Here is a 19,772-nt window from a genome sequence, read left to right as displayed (position 1 = left end):
ATCACCGAGTTATCAGCACTTTATCGCAGCCAAAGTAGCGATAAATTTATCGCCCCATTCACAAGCTGGTGCTAACAGCCCATATCACCAGTTTACCCTCGATAGCATTCTTAAAAAACATCGCCACAGTTGACCCCGGCAACTATCGCTAATGAGATGCAGAGTAGGCGTTCCCGAGCAAAAAGCCTCAACAAAACCACTATGCAACACTCTCAAGTACCAGCCAGATCGGCGATAAGACCACAAAACAGGCAATAAGGCGTGTTAGCAGCAGGAAATTAACACCTGCTCTGAGCTGGTATAAAGTTAGACGACAACCTGCACCAGAAAAGGGAGCCAAGCACAGAGCCACACCTGAAGATGAACAGATGCCATGGAGCTACTGATCATGCAGCTCAGACACCCACACCACCCCAGGCCCGTCACCCCCGTACCCTCCCTGCTCTCCCCCTGTACCACCACAGAGGCAGCGCAAACAAAGACAGCTGACCTTTAGGAAACGCACCAGTCTCACAGACTGAACACTAGGGAATGTCATTGCCCACTACAGGCTCAAAGGGACAACCATCCTCCGCATCCTGACAATCATTGCCCACAGGCTGACGGTACCAACACAGCGGACAACCAACACCCCACCTCAGACAATGCTGCAGGCTGTGCTGCACCTGCTGGCCTCAGGTACCTCCCAACCAACAACCCCGAGAGTCAGAGGAGTCCCACATCCAGCCCTATCCAAGTTCCTCACACCTGTCCTGGATGCCATCATCAGCTTGGTACCCCAGCACCTTCACTTCCCCCCACTGCGCAGGAACAACTGGAGACAAAGCAAGGCCTGTACGCCAAAGCTGGATTCACACACGTGTTGGGGGCAAATTACTGCACACATGTCCTCCTTATGCCCCCTGCCAACACAGCACACAATTACCACAACAGAATGCACACACATTACATAAATGTGCAGGCAATAGTGGACCACCGGGGACTCTTCACCAATGTCGTCGCCAGCAACCCAGGCAGTGTGCATGGTCCCTCCGTCTTCCGACAGTCCATTATCAACCTGCACTTCCAGGATGGCACCTACAGAAAGGCTCTGCTCGTTGGTGAGTACCAACTGAACACACCACACCCCCCAACTCCACAATCATGCAACTCAGAACTCTGGCAATGCACATGTCACAGACTCGCATACAATATGTCAAACAACATGCCCACCCACCAGACACAGCAGCACAACTTACTGTCGGCAACCTGGGCAAGCCATGTACATGAGCCACCAACGGCATGGCACTTCAACCACAATAGCGGAATGTGTGGAAAGTTGGGACTGAGGCATGTGCGAAGGAGGTAATTGACCCATAAATGAGAATGTACACAATGCCAAGTGTGGCGTGGATGTGCTGGACACACTGCAGTATGCATACCACAGACATAACAATGTCTACATGCACTACTGGTGTTTGGAGTGTAGTGGACCGTGGACGCAACCATGTCACCCCAGCCAGTGGGGAAGATCGCAGAAATGTAGCTTGTGACGTCCCCCCCTGTAAGCATGTGCGGATTGGGCTGGTCCAGCGTACGCCAGGACAGAATAGGGGTGTGAATAAAAAGCACGTAGCTCTGGGCATGGTTCAATCCTGTGTGCCTGCTGCGCCCTGTGCCGCTGGTCCCGGAACCCGTCTTGCCTGCCCCTGAGCAGCCAGGCCTCACTGCTCACCTGCTGACACCAGCGTGTGTCAAAGAGGGCCCACCACGTGCCGGCGCAAGCTCCCTAGCCCGAGGCCCGCGACCTTGGCAGCCTCCTCAGACCATAACGGCCTCCACGAGCAAGGCCCACAGTACTCCTTTCTCGTTGACGTACACCACCGGCATACACAGCGGACAAGTAGGTCACACATTTGGAACTGAGCCTTGATTACCCGATGGCAGAGTACATATTAATGGCTGATTTTATGTCACTATACTCCCTTCGATGTGGTGCCATCAAGTCTGTGTATAGCATTCCAACCACAAGTGTCTGTGGGCCCTCGCGGACTACTGTTCTCAGCCCACACTGCACACGAGTAGGTCACACATTTGGAACTGAGTCTTGATTTCTTCATGGCCGAGTTCATATCATTGCACTCAAGGAGAGGTGTAAGAGGAAGACGCGTTTCTGTCAGGAGGAAAAAAGGATCATCGTTACAGAGGTGCTCGAACCCTACCAACAACTGGCCTGGTGTCACTAACTCTGTGCATCGCAAGCTGACAACACATGGTTGCGGGCCCCTGCTGACTGCTGCCTCCAGTCTACACTGCGGTCGAGTAGGTCACACATTTGGTACTGAGTCTTGATTCATTCATGGCAGAGTTTATATCATTGTACCAGCCACATCTCAGACTGCATCCCCTCACAGCCTCAGTGCCACTAAGTCTGTTCCCCAACATTCATGGACACTCTCTGGTTGAATTTTGGTGGCATCTGAGTCTATGGACTGGGGGTTGTCTTCATCCTCATGTAGCTGATACCGACTTGGCGGGAAAAACGAGGCTGTAGCATTCCACTCCTCAATTTGACACTTCTGGACGGCTTCTGCCCTCTGCATCATGCCCTTAATGACACCTTCCACTGTCCACCGCAACCCTACATCCGAGCCACTAACTCTTTGTAGCTCAAGTCAGGGACCCTGACTGATAGGATATAGGATGGCCTCTAAGTCGATGGCCTTGGGGTCATCAACGCCATGAGTCTGTGGCCCTGCGCTGTCTGCTGCTTGCGGTCTCAAATGGGATGCACCAGGGCTCACACATCAAATCGAGTCCTGACCAGCCAGGACTCCGCATCACCACAGGGGACACATGCAACCACCGCCAGGACCACATCCAAACGACAATTGCCAGAGTCGAAACAGTCGTACTGGCAGACTAACAGAGTTGCTCACACATGTCGTGGATGCCATCATCTGCCTGATACAATGCTCAGCTCTTCAGGTGCCACTAACTCAGTGCACCACAACTCATGGTCCATGTCTGATTGAGTTGTGTGCTGTGGAGAGCTCAGGTACGCATGTCACCTAAGGCTGTGTGGGAGACCAGGGACGATGATGCAAGTGTAACACACCCCACTGTAGCTGCATCAGGAATATCCTGCAGGGTCACAATCCTAGACAATTTATTCACATGAACACGCTCAGCTCTAGTGCCCCAACCTCAATGCACTGCAACTCACAGAGACTTCTGTTTGCATATTTGGTGGCCTCTTTACTTGCTCCGGCTACCACCATGATGCTTCGCAGTAGTTTCTGTAATGCTGGTGTTTTCTGTTTCCGTCTTAATAGTGCTCACTGTTCAAGTTGTTGCCAGCACCAACCACTCCATGAGGGCTGGTTCACACTCGCCCCATACACATCCAGCACAGGCGTCACTGTACATGTGATCCTGTCAATAAAGATGCCAGACGCATATACCCGTAGCCAGTTCCACAAACTATCTGCGTGTATCCTCCTGGTCATGATGTATGCATGAGGGCCCCGGGTCCTACAACATTACATTGTGCTGTGTACAGCGGACTCAAACATGTCCACGCAGGCAGCAGGTAAGACCTTGGACATATAGGTTTGTCGTCACCCACTCAATACAAAAGATGAGTGGACTGGGCTGTCACGCTGAGGTCAAGCATGGGTGTGTGAATGATAAATCCGGGGCTCTGGGCGTGGTTCAGTACAGGAAATGTGCAAATGCATGTGTCTCTATCACATTGTGGGTCTCCTTTGTAGGGTGTAGGTAGTCCCTGATGGAACTTTGACACCCACGTATGTGATCTAGTTCGGCTTCCATGAGGTTGGACCTCACCCGCACCTGTTCGGCCACCTCCTTTTGGCACTCTGACACCTGGCATTGGAATGCGATGTGTGCCTTGGTGAAGTGTTGGGAGCCAGCTGTGGTGGCGGGTGCTTCCTGCTGTGTGGTCTGTGCAGGGGCTGGGGTCTTCTTTATGTAGCGTGGCTGCCCAGCTCCTGGAGGTGGGTTGCCTAAGAGGTCCCTGAGCTGTTGTAGGGCGTCGGGTCGAAGGTATAGTGATCCTCTCCCGCATCACTGATCAGTTGTCTGGTCTGCTCTGCTGGAGGTGTTGTTTGTCCCTCTGCAATGTGAAGAGGAGATGCATTTTGACATTGTGTTGACATTTATCTTTGCGCATTGTCCTAGTTTACAGGCAGACTGTATGACAATGTACACTGTGACTGTTTGGGAGGTGCTGAATATTTGATGCGGGACTGAGGACATTTGGACTACATGACGGATGTGAGGTTGTACACATATATTTCCATCTCACTGTTTCCTGCTATGTTAGCTGTTATTGGCCTGTTTCTATGCATGAGTGGACCCAGTTTTGTCCTCTGTTCTGCGGTGTAGGTGTTGCACTTTTTACCACATTGTCGTCAATGTGGATGTGCTGTCATTGCTATGTGTGTGTGCAGCATTGTGGGAAGGTTGCCCCTGCAGCTGTGATTTTGCTGCCCCTTATCCCTCTGAGGCTGTGTGCTTTTGACTTTTGTGCTTTTATGGTGCTGGGATGTTGGTGACTTGTGTCATTTGTGCTCTTAGACGGTTATTGAACTCTTGTGCATTGTTTGTCTGCAGATGTGTTGTTTACGTCAGGGCTTGTTTGTGCATGTGGATGTGTCATAGTGTGACCTGTTCCTTTCCGGATGTCGCCCACACTCATCCACCCCAGTCTCATGGCATGCACAAGGTCATGATGATTGTAGTGCAGCCATGCTGATCGTCATGTAGTGTCACTTGCATTGTCAGTGTGGATCACAAGTACACATCTGTGCAGCGTTTTTACAAGTGTGCATGTGTTGGTTGTGGGATTGTTGACGCGTGGGGTGGGACCTCTTTGGGCACATGATGGACGGGGGCCAACTTGGTGTTTGTGTGTGTGCTGCAGTATGCCCCTGGGATCAGGGACATAATCCAAGGTCATTGTGGGTGTGCAGTGTGCTTCACATCATTGTGTATGTGTGCTATTGTGCCCATCTCCCCCGTCCCCCCAGTCCCTGATTGTACTCACCCTGTTGATGTTGTGTCAGGTCCTATAGAGCTTTATCTGGACTTCCAACTGTTTGCACCGTCTCCACACTGATGACTGTGGACTCCATTTCCTCCAGCTCCTCCTTTGGCACAGGACTCCCACATCCTGTCACCGTTGCTGCCTTCCTGTTGGCAGCGAGTTTGTGCTTCGTTTGGCTTTTCACATCACACCAGGGCCTCTTGGCCTCCTCCATTGACCTCCTCAACACTCCGACTGCATTCACGTTTGTCAAATTGTAGTTCAGTTGATGGTAGTGTACTGTCACCTCTGTGACGCTGATCTGGTTTTCCTGTGGACTGAACCCCGTCTTCCTCTTCCTCTTCTTCTTGGCCTTCCCGGACTTCGAGGTTCCTTGCTGGTGGTCTGTGGGACTTGTGGGGTTCGTGTTGGCCTCTGCACTAGGTCCGGGTGCATCCATAGTGCTACACCGTTTATTTTTGTTTCCCTTTGGTTTTGTTCTGCTTTTATGGTGCCTTTTCCCGATTGACGCGTGGGAATTGCAGGACTGTCTCTGGTTTTCGCTGATTTTGCGGCTTCATCGCAACTTTTTTGCATTCATGTTTGGCATTTTTGCAGCGTCGCGTTGACTTTATCGCGGACATTTGATGCGTTATTGTGTGCCTATCACATGGTGCTGCCGGGTTGAGAATACTATATTAACACAGAGTTATTTTCCCGCAATAGACTGCGATGTGAAGAGTTGCGTTAAGCTACTTTTGCAGTAGTTACCACACGTTCTTGAGAATATGACCCGAAGGGTGACTTACTTTATTAACTTTGCATTCAGATGTGAACTGCTGGCCTGAACCATTGAGGTTTAGTGAATTATGGGCTTGTTCCTAGATCAATATGGAAACAGCTAGTTTCAGATTTAAATCTCGGTCCTGGTTCAGTGTTTAACACCATCGCTGCTGATGGTATTCCCCTCCTGTGCTGACCCTCATTGAATCCCATTGTTCATGACGAGCTCAGCTTGTCATCAGCACAGCTCAACCATGCCTCATGACGAGCTGAGCTCGTCATGAGCATTGAAGGGGTTAATGCTACCAAGGCCGAAAAAATGTGCAACTCTAAGTTTATTAGTATGCTACTTAAAATGCTACAAAAAAGTGGGGGGGGGCAATAGAGGGCACCACGCATGATGGCCGCAATCCCGTGAGGCTCTTGGTGCTCGGATGAAAATCCGTTATTTATCCTGGCCATCCAGACTGTGTTGGCGAGTATTTTATAAATGCTGTGCGGGGGACTCATGCAGGAATGCCTAGACTCGAGAACTTAATTGAAACTCAGCTGCAGAGTGCTGATTTGGGTACCTGATTTCCAGCTGCAGCCGGCTCCGACATGGTGGGCACGGGAAGACGGCCAGCGCAGTGGTGAAGGCAGACGTGGAGCTGAAGTGCCAGTCCCATCTGGGTTACGAAACGCTGCTGGACCCGGTCGCATGAGGCGCTCCCTGACAGCGGAGGAGCGGGAGACGGCGACCCCCCAGCAAAATCAGCGGTCATGCTGGTGAGGGGGAGAGGCGGAGGTCTGCTGCGAGTAGTGCGGGAGTCGGGCCTCGGAAGAACTGAGGGGGAGGCCCGCTCCCGTGTCTGGTACGCTGTGGAGTGCTATTTTGCCCCCTGGGTGTCTGTGGCTCAAAGGATCGCGCTTTTTGAAGGAGCGTGCCTACTGCGGCAGATGGAAGCCTTGGATTAACTGCTTTGGGGCCTCCCCACCCGGCTGGTGCGACAGAGGATTGTGGGCCGGTATGGGAAGTTGAGAAGCTCTGGCGGTAGTGGTAGAGGGACGGGCGACGCTGCGGGAACCTGCGAGAAGCCGAGCTGGCCCCGTCCTTTGTGGAAATGCCTGGACAGACAAGAGGCGGTGAGTGAAGGCTTGCTGTGAGCTCCAGCTAAGATCGGAGCCGACAATACCAAGTGAGCAGTGCTGGACACACTGGCAGCTTCACTGCCGTTTGGAGCTCGTGGCTGTGAGGTCCCTTAGGAAGACCTGCCATTTGCCTGCCTGGGGCCTGATACTTGGCGACAAGGAAGGAAAAAAACAAGCATAACACAATACAAAACTAATAAAAGCACAATAAACAGGGAGGTTTGCCCACATTATAAGCAGAGGGACACAGAGGACTAGCGACCCTGGTACATATCGCCAGCCCAGTAGGGGGCCCTAACATCTGGCTGAGGTGAGTGCCGATTGCTGGGACCGGAGCCCTGTGAGGGGCCGCGACAAAGCTTTGAGGGCTGCATCCACTCTTGCAGACAGCCTGCTTGGAATACCGCTTGGGACACCCCCCTGCTGGCCTCACCTTTGGTGTGGAAAGAGCTGGAGTCCGGATCTGTCTCCCCTGAGCGCATCCGGCTGTGTGGCACTGCGGTTTGAAGGTGCACGACTCGGTCGAGGGCCAACGTTCTTACTACTTGATCAAAGCGGACGACACCTGGATACCATGGGGAAACTTGACAGCCGTCAGCGGAAACTAAACTTTGAGGTGCGGAAGGGCACGCGCTCTCACACGGACTCTGAAGAGGAGCAGGCGGAGACCCAAGTGCTCTCAACTGCTGACCTGAAGGAACTGCTCCTGGCCATGCGGTCTAGCCTGACTTCTATAGAATCCAAAATGGACTCTATCTCTGCACGGCTAGATGGCGTATCGCACAAGGTCGGCAAACAATAGGTAAGCCTAGTGGAGTCAGAGCGGAGGATTTCGGACCTGGAAGATGCATCTACCACGAATACGACTCGCACATTGGAAATGGAGAGGGTGCTTCGGTCGATTGTGGCCAAAAACGAGGACCATGAATCCCGTTCTCGAAGAAACAACCTCCGCATTTTGGGTGTATCAGAAACAACTGCGACCGGGAGGATGGAGGACTATGTGGAGCGCCTTCTCATTGCTCTATTTGGAAGGGAGGCTTTCTCACTGGTTTTGGTGGTGGAGAGAGCCCATAGGTCACTTGTGGCCTGCCCGGTACCTGGAGCGATGCCTCGCCCGATAACCGCCTGCCTGCTCAATTACCGGGACTGGGACGTGGCTCTGCGCCTATCCAGAGAGAAGGGACAGCTTCGACACGAGGGGATGGATATCTCGATATACCCTGACTTTACCATGGCGGTCCAAGAGCAGAGACGGAAATTCCTTCCAGGGAAGAAGAAACCACAGCAACTGGAAGGATGCCCGCCTTCGGCTCGCTTGCCCAGATAGAGACGCCTTTAATTCGCCCTATATCTGCTGCAAGAGCAATATGTTCTAGTTAATGGTTCTTTCCTTTTTGTATGTAACTAAGTTCTGGATGACCGTCGGATAAATTCCCGAGCACCCTCACTATAGCAAGGAAGACCCTTGGACGGCCTTTGGACGCCACCTCGCAGGTGACCCCTTATTGAGATGATCGTGGGTTTGGTACCAATAGTCATGGCAATGGTTCAGATGTTTTCCATTGTTGGGAATGTTTTTTGTGGGGAATGGGGATGGGAGGGAGGGATTTGGGCTACGGCAGGTTTGGGCTGCTGATGTGGGAGGGGGAGCGGGACTGTTGTTTGCATTTTTGAATGAGGATCAATGTCAGGCTCAGTCACAAGCCACTGTTTTTCGAGCAACTTGCCCTATAAGCGGTAAATACCGCAATGCTACTAAACGCAACAGGAGAATGCGATGCCCTAGGTTGTGTGATGGATGAACACCCAGAGCCCCCTACCTACCGCTTCCTTAACTGGAATATCAGAGGGATGGGGGAAGCCCGCAAACGCAGACACATACTATCGTACTTGGATAGACACAACATACATTGCGCTATGCTACAAGAGACACATTTCAACCCCACTGTCCCCCCTATCTTTGCTGCTCAATGGGCCAGCCACACGTGCTTCTCTTCCTACTCTACGTATGCCCGAGGTACGTGTATACTGGTGAGAAAGTCCCTTCCATATACCCGCTGGGTAAGGTCACTGATAAGCATGGGAGATATTCCATTCTATGGGGGCGGATAGCTAATCAGACTTTCACTCTGGTGTCCTGCTATGGACCGAACACCGATGATCCAGACTTTTTTCATTTGCTCTGGGGAAAGATATTAGAGATTGGATTGGCACACCTGTTATGGGGGAAGATCTCAATGTGACAATCGCTCCTGGTATGGATCGATCTCACCCGCAACCACACCACTACTCCCGTTCACAGGCTGCCCTTACAGCATTACTTGAGGATTATGACCTGGTTGATATTTGGTGACGGTTACACCCAGCTAGAAGAGAGGGCACTTGCTTTACCACCGCTTAGGCATCTTGGTCAAGGATAGACATTTGGATTGTCTCAAAGGGCCTTGCCCCTTGGGTTACACATTCTTCCCATTTGTCTCATACTTAATCGGACCACTCTCCAGTGCTGGTTGCTGTGACCCTTCCACACACGGACTCCCCCTTTCAGTTTTGGCACCTCAACTCGCTCTCCTTACTGGACCCAGTTTTCAAGCAGGAGCTGGAGCAGGAGATCACAGACTTCTTTCCCAGGAATGAGGGATCAGTGGTGCAATACTCCACCCTATGGGACGCTTTCAAGGCTACGATATGGGGACTATGCATTGCGAAGAGTGGCGGGGTACTGGAGGCAGAGCTTGGGCAAATCGAGACTGAACTGCAGCGATGTCCCACCCCTGAACTGCAAGCTAAACTCCGCAGTACCCTTAGTGAATATCAAGAGACAGCAGAGAGGGAATGCAAATACAGAGGGAAATATCATAAGGCACAACAGTATGGGGAGGGAGATAGGCCCGGAATGATGCTAGCGGCTCTGGTTCGGGCTCCACGCTTCTCGAACACGGTGTTGGAGATTGAGAGGGAGGATGGGCAACTACACAACGACGCAACTGAGATTGTGGAAATTTTTAAGCGGTTCTATAAACAGCTGTATAGAACTCATAGAACTCAGACCATGGACTTTTCCCCCTTCTTCGAGGATACCGCGATTGTCTGGCTGGGGGATGGGCATCGGAAATTCCTCTTGAGGCACCACGAAGATGCGGAAATAATTATGGCAATAATGCAGCTTCAATATGGGAAGACCCCGGTGCTAGATGGCCTCCCGGCTGAATTTTATAAGACCTTTCATCCCCTCCTTTTCCCAGTGCTGCGACACGTGTTTGAAGAGGCCCGGGAGAGTGGTATTCTTCCCACCACTATGAGCGAAGAGCGTATCATTTCTATTCCTAAACTGGAAAACCGCCTCACTTGTGAGACTCATATAGGCCGCTCTCTTTAATAAATCGCTAATCGTATCGGTCCCCTTATGACAGTACTGGTGCTTCCGGACCAATAAGGTTTTGTGCCTACTCGAGGCACGTCCCACAACTTACGGACGCTTTTTGCACTCCTTCATGACATTGATCCGAATGTCAACGCCGCGGCGGTATTTCTTTATGCCCTTCTCTATCACAAGGGGCACACAGCAAGGATGCCCCTTATCGCCACTGCTTTTCGCCATAGCCATCAAGCCCCTAGCGGTGAAGGTCCGGCAGCACTACCGAGAGCATGCCCTAATATACCCTGAGAGGAAAAATTTGATCTCCTTACACGCAGATGATTTAACACTATATTTGCGGGACCCCGCGGTTAGCCTTAACCCCATACTCCGCCTGCTCATCCTTTTTGGACAGTTTTCTGGCGTCAATGTGAATTGGGGTATGTCCCAAATCTTCCCCATCACAGACGCTACAGAGGAGTTTACGCCTGATTTCCAGCTGAAATTGTGCGGAGACACCATTACCTATCTGGGAATTCGAGTTTCTCGCTGTCGGGAGGAGCTAATGCTATGGTCGAGCGCTGGACACCATCACAGACAGGGTGACTGGGTGGATTTTGATGCCTCTTTCTATGGCAGGTTTTATTTAACAGCAATAAAACACAGATGATCCGACTGGCATGGGGAGGTAAACAGCCCAGATTGGCGTGGGACATTATGACTCGGCCTTTCGAGGACGGTGAATTTGAGATCCCGGATATGGATTTGTACTTAACCTATGCTCAGGCACACTTTTCAGCGTACTGGTTCTGCCCCCCTCCATATATTCCTCATCTGGCTATTGAGGATGGGTATATGGCACCGACACCATGCACTGCATATCTTAGCGCGGACAAAGTGCCTAGACACTTGGCGGTCACCACGGTCCAGTGCATGAACAGCACCTGCCGCGACCTAGCGTGTGCACTTCAGTGTCCCCTTCTCTAATCGCCATTAATGCCCCTGCAGGAAAGGCAGTATATACCAGTCACTACGGAGGGTGGGTTTTGTCGTATGCTGCAGAAACTGTCGTATTCCACCTGGGGTCACCTATACAACAATGGGAAATTCAAGACGAGTGAGGAGTTTTTTTGGCACCTGCACCCCTACTCCTTTGGAACTCTTTTACGATATGCGACTTAGACAAGATGTGCGCTCCCTAACCCAGGATTTCCCGTTGGAACCCCCCGTCCTGGACCCTTTACATGCTGCATTGCAACAAGACCCTCCTGAACATGTGGTTTCATGGTTATATAGTTCCACTCAAAAGGAATGAAGACGGAGCCCTGCTCCAGCTAAAGGGTAGTGGGAGGAGGAGTTGGCTACACACATTGCGGAGGAACAATGGGCCTACTGCTGTCGCCAATCAGAGGCCATCTCTGCCAATAGCTGGCTACGCCTGATACACTACAAATACATTCATCGCTTATACTATATAAGCCTGCTAGGTTACATCGACTACGCTTGCGCGACACTGACTGCTGCGACAGATGCGGGGAGGCAGGTGCGGACTTTGGGCATTTGACGTGGGCATGTCCGCTTGTCCGGGAGTTTTGGAGGGAGGTACAGCAGGCGCTGGATGTCATGGATGCTGTACATGTGCCTGAGGATCCCCTTACAGTCCTGTTGGGCTATACGAAACAAATCCCTGCTGAGATCCGGAGGTTCGCCTCCCTAGCTCTATTAATGCCTAAACAGCGCATAGCATGTCGCTGGGGTCGCGGTCAGTCTCCTAAATTTAAAGAGTGGCTTAATGATCTTGTATACTGCCAGGAACAGCTGGACATTTATGCTGACCTTATGCCACCTTCCTCACCCCCTAAAGATATCTGGGGCCCTCTTAGGGCGTATCTTCTAGAACCTACTGACGGTGTGGAGGCAGACAGGAGTCTGGAGCGAGGGAGGGATAGATGGAGGGGGTGCCGGGTGGAGATTGCAGAGGTGGGAGAATTCCCAGAGGTAGGCCTGTAAGATTCTAGGGGTGGGTGTTTGGGTGGGAAGGAGGAGCACAGGGGGGAAGCAATCCCTGATCCTACCTAGGTGGCTGTGATGTGAGTGGCAAATGGATGAAGATATTGGACTGACACGTGGCTGACTGTGACTGATGATATTTGCAAACCTTTTGAGTTTGAGAAGGTTCTGTTAATTTTTATTTTTGTCTTTTTGTCTTAACGTTCTAGGGGACCTAAATTGACTGCTATTTGATCTGAATGATTATCTGACGCGGCCGGCCCATTGGGTTGTAGGCGACTTGCTGTGTATGCATTTTCAACTACTATATGCACGGAATGTTATATAATGCTGTGCCGGTACGATGGGATGTAGGCACCCGGCTGTGTCAGATCTTTGATGTCAATAAAGGTCAAGTTTAAACCCCCCCCCCCCCCCAAAAAAATGCTAAAACATGTAGTCATGTGATAACAAGCGCTATAAAAAAACAAGATATTCGTATGTCACCTAGTCAACTCCAGCAGACTTCAGAAAGTCCTGTATGAGAGCCCCTCCCTTTAACATTCTAATGGCTGGAATTTCCATTAGATCCAAACAATCCACCTACTGTTACTTCAGCTCTAGCGCACCCACAGGCTCGTTCTGGGGACCTTTGCAATTGGGCCTGAACATTCCATTCACTGTGCAAACTCTTGTTTACAAGGGGTCAAATCAGATCAAACTTTTTTTGAATTGTAAAATACATTCATAAAAACCATAACACATAAAAAGTATAAAAAAATAAGGGGTCACAATTGTGAATTATATGGACTTTGTCACAGTCGCAATTAACCATGAGTGATAAAGTCGAAATCCCACAATATTTTTTGGCAGTCCAATGTGCTGATATTTAACCAAGGGAAATGATCCAATATTTAGCTAAGCATACAGATTTTGGTGGGGTAAATACCCGAATCTACACGTTACACCTCATTTTTAAGGCATAACATTTAATAGGTGCTATTTGTTTTGCATGTTACCTTCTGAATCCCATAATGGGAGATTTAATTGGGAAAAATTATATTGAATACCCTTCTGAAGCAGGTGTAATTAGGGCTCTAGTCTCTAACTGTGAACAACACTTGGCTCTGTCTCTCCTACTCTTCTTTTCCAGTTGCAAGCTTGATGAAGTTCTGTTTATTTGGGGTGCAGCAGTGCAGCCATCCCAGAGAGGTGTGTTTGTGAAAAACAAAACCTTAATGACCACAAGGTATAGGCAGTGTTCTTCCTGTTCATCAAGGACATTTTTTAATTTCCTTTTCCAAGTCTGCCAGACCTGACACCGCAAACCCAGATAGATTGACCTTCTAGATCATGAAATGTGGTGACGCTAATGCAGACATGTCTACACCTGCTCCACTGACTTTGAATCAGTAGTTACCCAGCTTGATATGAGGCAAGGGAGCCCTGATTTTGGTAGGGTGACAGACCTGCCCGCTTATAGGACATTGACCCTTTGTTAATGACCAATCTTCTTTCTGCTGTTAGATTAGGCTGATCAGTCTTGGAGTTCACATTGGGTTAAATACACCTATTGACCTTTGTTAAATAGAGTGAACATTACAGACTGTGGGCTTGATATTGAGTTTGGAGGATGGGTTACCTTGTCACAAACTTAGCGGATATCCCGTCCGTGGTATTACAGGTGCATTATATCCAATTGCACTTGTAATGCAGTGAACTGGATATCTGGTTCGTTTGTGATGGAGTCCTCTAAATTAGCACCTATCTGAGTTCTGTGGCTATTTTGGATGATGATTTTTGCAATTTCCAATTCAGGCTTATATTTGTCCTCATAGATAAGGAAAGACACTAGAAAAGGAAGCAATGAGGTAATATTTAAATTAATTGTGGTAATCCCAATTAGACCATGCGCCTGATTTCGAATTTAGTGAAAGCTACTATATCAACAATGTAATGGAAATTGCTTCTATTACAAGAGCATTGAATCTTAGTGAACTTGTAATTAGGCAGACGAGCTATCCCTCACATTTTCAGGTCGATCCCAGACAGCGCTTGCGCTGTCTGGAAGTTCTGTTGTATGTACTTTGTGGGCTCTGGGGATCATGCCCAGGACTTGTCTGCTTCCGCTTTTGCTTAATGACGTTTTTTCTGTTCAACTGCCTCCATTTAACTGTCTTGATAGAAAACGACCAGTAGAGGTCAGTAAAATACCAGCATTGCTTTCTGCTTCTTCAACTGCCTCTATTTAACTGTCTTGATAAAAAAACGACCAGTGAGGTCAGTAAATACCAGAATTACTTTCTGCTAAGGGACTTTCTTTTTTTATTTTTCAGGTAACTGCCTTTATTCAACTTTCTTGACAGAAAACGATAAGCAGAGGTCGGTAAAATACCACAATCACTTAAGCATTCCCTAGATTCCAGGCCACAGAAACTTGTCTCCACAAGCACCCATAGACAATGGTATTTTCTTCAAATCTTATATTCCCAATGATATGACCACCGAAGGCACAGATTTTATATTAAAAACAGAGCTTCAGACTATACCATTTCCCCCTGATAGGCAATATTTATCTTTCTGTGTTCCCATACCTTGGCGTGTTCCATGATTTGGTGTTTACTTTCCCTCCATGTTAAAGAACAGTAGATGTTTCAGCACCCAGGCTAATGCGCTGCAAAACTAAATACAGATATAGTCCCAAAGGTGAGACCGATTGCATTGCAAATGCTTGTTTACATAGTACCCATCCACCAAACTCTAAATTGGGCCCTAAGTTTCCATTTCTCTGCAGCTTTCTTTGTTCCCAAACTCCTGGATGAAGAACATATCAGGTCCATGAGGGACCATGGACGGAGAGCAATGTTTTACCTAAAAATGATGTCAGTCTGGATGCTCAGGAGAAGCTCTTCAGAAAAAGAGGAATAAGCTAGTGTGTGTGAACGACAGGGACATTTCTTAGAAGTTTTGTCATGTGGTCAGAAGACATCATGCATAAGAAAGATGGCGAGAAATGAAAACTCAGTGTAATAGTTGCTGCCATAAGTAACGTAAACATGTCCGCATTCACTTTTTCTTGTCTCGCCTATGTTGGAAGTGGGGGGTTAGTAAATATAAGAACATTTGAGCCGGATGGACGTACTGGTACCACATATATTGCGCCAGGATGGACCGAAAATATATGACTCACTTCCATGTAGTAGGAATCATGCTGCTGACAATACTTATTAAAGAGCCAGCCTGCTAAATTTCAATTTAAAAGTTTAGAGCACGACCAGACGAAAACTTGAGTCTCGGTTTTCAAACGAAAGTGTATTTCTGGTTGTAAACACTGCCACCAAGTATAAACTGATGTGGCCACAGCAATTAAGTAAATAAAAAGCTGCATTTGAAAGCATGTGCCAAAATTACTTTGCTGCACAGTCGACATCAAACGTTTAAGATGTATAGAATTCAATAATGTATAGCTGTAAGCTAATATATTTTTTAATAGAGAATAGACACTGACCCTGACCTTGCACATAAATGATTCACACTTGAGTTTAATAGCATATGGCACCATGTTTCATAGAAGTCTGCTCAGGAAGTGGATGGAATTTAGATCATCAGTGCTAGGCATGTCCAATTGAACACTAATTTACTATGGTGGTGAGCTCTTTATTAATATTTCTACTCTTATTAATAATGAAGATAGCAGTCACATTAAGGATGCGTTTCATTTATCTCAGAGTAGTTCTTTGCATGTGTCAGTTTGCATCACTTGTAATATCAACCTATAATCGTGCCATGTTGATATTTTTCTTTCAGCTACAGCATTGAAAATTCAATAAAGGAAAATATTTTTTGTGAGTTAACATATTGCTGATGAATAGAGGAAATGACGGAAGATATACCCTGCAGCGCCTATGATTCAGTAGAACAACCCTCTGGGTCATCTTGGCACTAGACATCTCCCTATAATTCTTTTTTTGCCTATTTTTCTGTTCTGCTCGTTCCAGACGTTTATTTGGTTAATGGTCGCACCATCCTTCTTGTGGAGAAAATGTCAGTTTTGGGAGCCTTGAGTATTGCTCCATTCAGATGTGCTAGATGGTTAACGCTATCCTAGCTCTGTGGAAGAGTTCAGGCTTGTAAATACGTTTCCAGCCATCTGCCCGATCTATAGGTAACCGGATCAAGGAGGCGGAGGTTAAGGGTGTTTTGCCTTAATAGAAAGAGTTTGCAGTAAGGCCTTTAAGGTGATTTTCTATACACTTCCCAGCCCTCCTATAAGGTTACCAGATAAATACGCACCCCAGTGAATTGTTGAAAATGAGTCCATATTTGTGATTGCTGTAGGTTGCACACCAGTAGCTTATAACTTTGTTATGTTATGTAAAAAAATGTGTAAAGCACACCTCTACCCTGGGGTGTCTTGGCATTAGCACAACTTGAAAACAACTGGGGGAGCAGTAACCACCTTTAGGGACATATTCACAGGGAGCTATAGCCGAATTAACAGCACTTTAGCACAGCCAAAGTCACTATAAATTTACCCCACGATTTACAAGCTGGTGCTAACAGCCCACAGCACAAGTTTACCTGCGATAGCAGCCGCAAAAAACATTGCCACAGAGGACCCCAGCAACTATCGCTAATGAGATGCAGAGTAGGCGTTCCCATGACAAAACCCGCGACAACACCACACCAAAACATTCACAACAACCAGCCAGATCGGCGTTAAGAACAGAAAACACGCGATAAGGTGCGTTAGCAGCTGGAAATTTACACCTGACCTGTTGTAAAGTCAGACGGCAGCCTGCACCACAGTAGGGAGCCCAGTCCATGGCATCATCGGAAGGGCACAGATGCCATGCAGCAACTGAACATGCAGCCCGGACACCCATGAGGGCAACAACACCCACCGGACAACCCCCCCCGCGGACCACCAGAGAGGCAGCGCAAACAAAGACGGCGCCCCCCCAGGAAACACACCTGCCTCACAGGCACAGCCTCTTACAATGTCACTGTCCACCACAGCTGAAAGGGACAACCCTCCTACGCATCCTGGCCGGCCGTCTTCACCCAACAGGCCAACAGCCACCCCCACCAAGCTGCTGGCCGTGCTGCACCTGTTGGCCCCTGGCACACCCCAACCAACATCCGTGAAAGCCTGCGGAGTCTCACAGTCAGACACATCCAAGTCCCCCACACCTGTCGTGGACATCACCATCACCCTAGCACCCCAGGCCCTGTACGGCCAACACAATGCGCAGGAACCGCTGGAGACCAAGCAAGGTCCTTACACCACAGCCGGATGCGAGCACATGTTGGGGGCAATCCACTGCACACATGTCCCACCTGTGCCCCCTGGTGACACAGCACACAATCAGCACAACAGGAAGCACACGTCACACATCAGTGTGCAGGCAACATCAGAACACCGTGGGACCTTCACCAATGTCGCCTACAAATACACAGCCAGTGTGCATGAACCCTTCACCCTCCGACAGTCCATCAGCAACCAACCTTCCCAGTATTGCACCAAGGGAAATGCACAGCCCCTTGGCAGTTCCCACTTAACACCCACATACCTCAGCTCCACAACCATGCAATCCACAACTCTGGCAATGCACACGTCACAATTTCGCAATCAACATGCAAAACAACATGCCCACCCACCAAACACAATATAACAACTTACAATGGAAACCTGGGAAAGGCGTGAACATGACCAATCAAGGGCATGGCACATCAGCCACACAATAGACGATTGTGGGGAGAGGAGACAACCAGGCGTATATGAAGGATGCAGTACAACCATGATTGGTAAAGTACATATCGCCAACGAAGTGCTGGACAGACCGCAGTATGCAGAACACACCCATATACAGGGTGACATACACCTCTGGTGTATGGAGTTTAGTGGACAGTAGACACAAACATTTCACCCCAGCCAGTGGGGGTCCTTGCGGAAATGTTGGCTGTTAACGCACCCCTCGTAAGCATGAGCAGAGTGGAATGGCCCGGCGTACACCAGGCCAGCGTATGGGTGTGAATAAAAAGCACGTAGCCCTGGGCGTGGTCCTCTTCAGGAAAGCCCAACATCTCTGCCAGGGCGGCGCCTCCCATCCCGCCATGAGGCCGACACCGTCCTCGTTAGCAGAGTTGCCTAAGATCCTGTGCGCCTTTCATACCCCGGCCCGCTGGACCACGAACCTGTCAGGCCCAACCCTAGCCAGCCAGGCCTAACTGATCAGCATCCGACACCTATGTGTGTCAAGCAGGGCCCACCATGTGCCTGTGTAAGCTCCAAGCCCGCTACCCGGCCAGCCTTTCAGACCACCATTCTCCCCACAACGCGGGACCACATTACTCCTTCCTATTTGACATATTCTACCAGCGTCCTCTGCGACCCAGTGGGTCCCATATGTGAAACTGTGTCCTGGCTCCTGAATGGCAGTGACCCCAAATCTGGGACAGCGGCCAGAGCACAAGACTCCCTTCGATCCATGAGGCATAGTTCTATATGCGCATCTTGCGACACGTGCTGGCACTAACCCTGTTCAATGCCGTCCAGCGACACATGATGCCACAAACCCTGTTCAACACCAGCCAACGACACGTGCTGCCACAAACCCTGTTCAAAGCCAGCCAGTGACACGTGGATGAGGACCAGGACCACCCTGCGTACCAGTAGGTCTCACATCCAGTACCTAGTCACGAATGACGAATGGCAGAGTCCACACCAGAGGTCGCACGGAGAGGAGTAAGAGGAAGATGCGGCTCAGTTCGGATGAAAGCCGCGTCGCAGTGATGGAGGTGACGAATACGTGGTGCCACTGAACCTGAACTACGCAGGCCGGTGGAGCCACCAACCTATGCTGGTGACACTTGGTGAATGGCCCAAGCTGACCGCTGCCTCCTGCCTACACTGCTCTTGGCCTAGGCTGCGCTCTAGTAGGTCACAGATTCGGAACTGAACATCGAGTTTGCAAAGGCAGATCACATATCATTGCATGCAAGGGGAAACAACCTTTACAATGCAACTTTTACAACGCACTACCATTACAACAAAACATTTACAACGCAACATCCATTACAAGGCATGCCATTACAATGCAACCATTACAATGCATGACACTACAACGCATACCACTACAACGCATGTCATTACAACGCAGTCATTACAACGCATACCATTACAACATATGCCATTACATTGCATAGTACCCTTACACTATCCAACACTTACCCAACTGTTGCACCCCCTGGAGTTAGAATAGTAATTTTAACCCCTACACTATCCAACACTTACCCTACTGTTGCACCCCTGGAGTTAGAATAGTAATTTAAACCCCTACACTATCCAACACTTACCCTACTGTTGCACCCCCTGGAGTTAGAATAGTAATTTTTACCCCTACACTATCCAACACTTACCCTACTGTTGCACCCCCCTGGAGTTAGAATAGTAATTTTTACCCCTACACTATCCAA

This window comes from Lissotriton vulgaris, chromosome 7, assembly GCF_964263255.1.
Source record: "Lissotriton vulgaris chromosome 7, aLisVul1.2, whole genome shotgun sequence".
In the NCBI taxonomy this organism is placed as follows: Eukaryota; Metazoa; Chordata; class Amphibia; order Caudata; family Salamandridae; genus Lissotriton; species Lissotriton vulgaris.
This window is presented reverse-complemented; position numbering follows the sequence as displayed.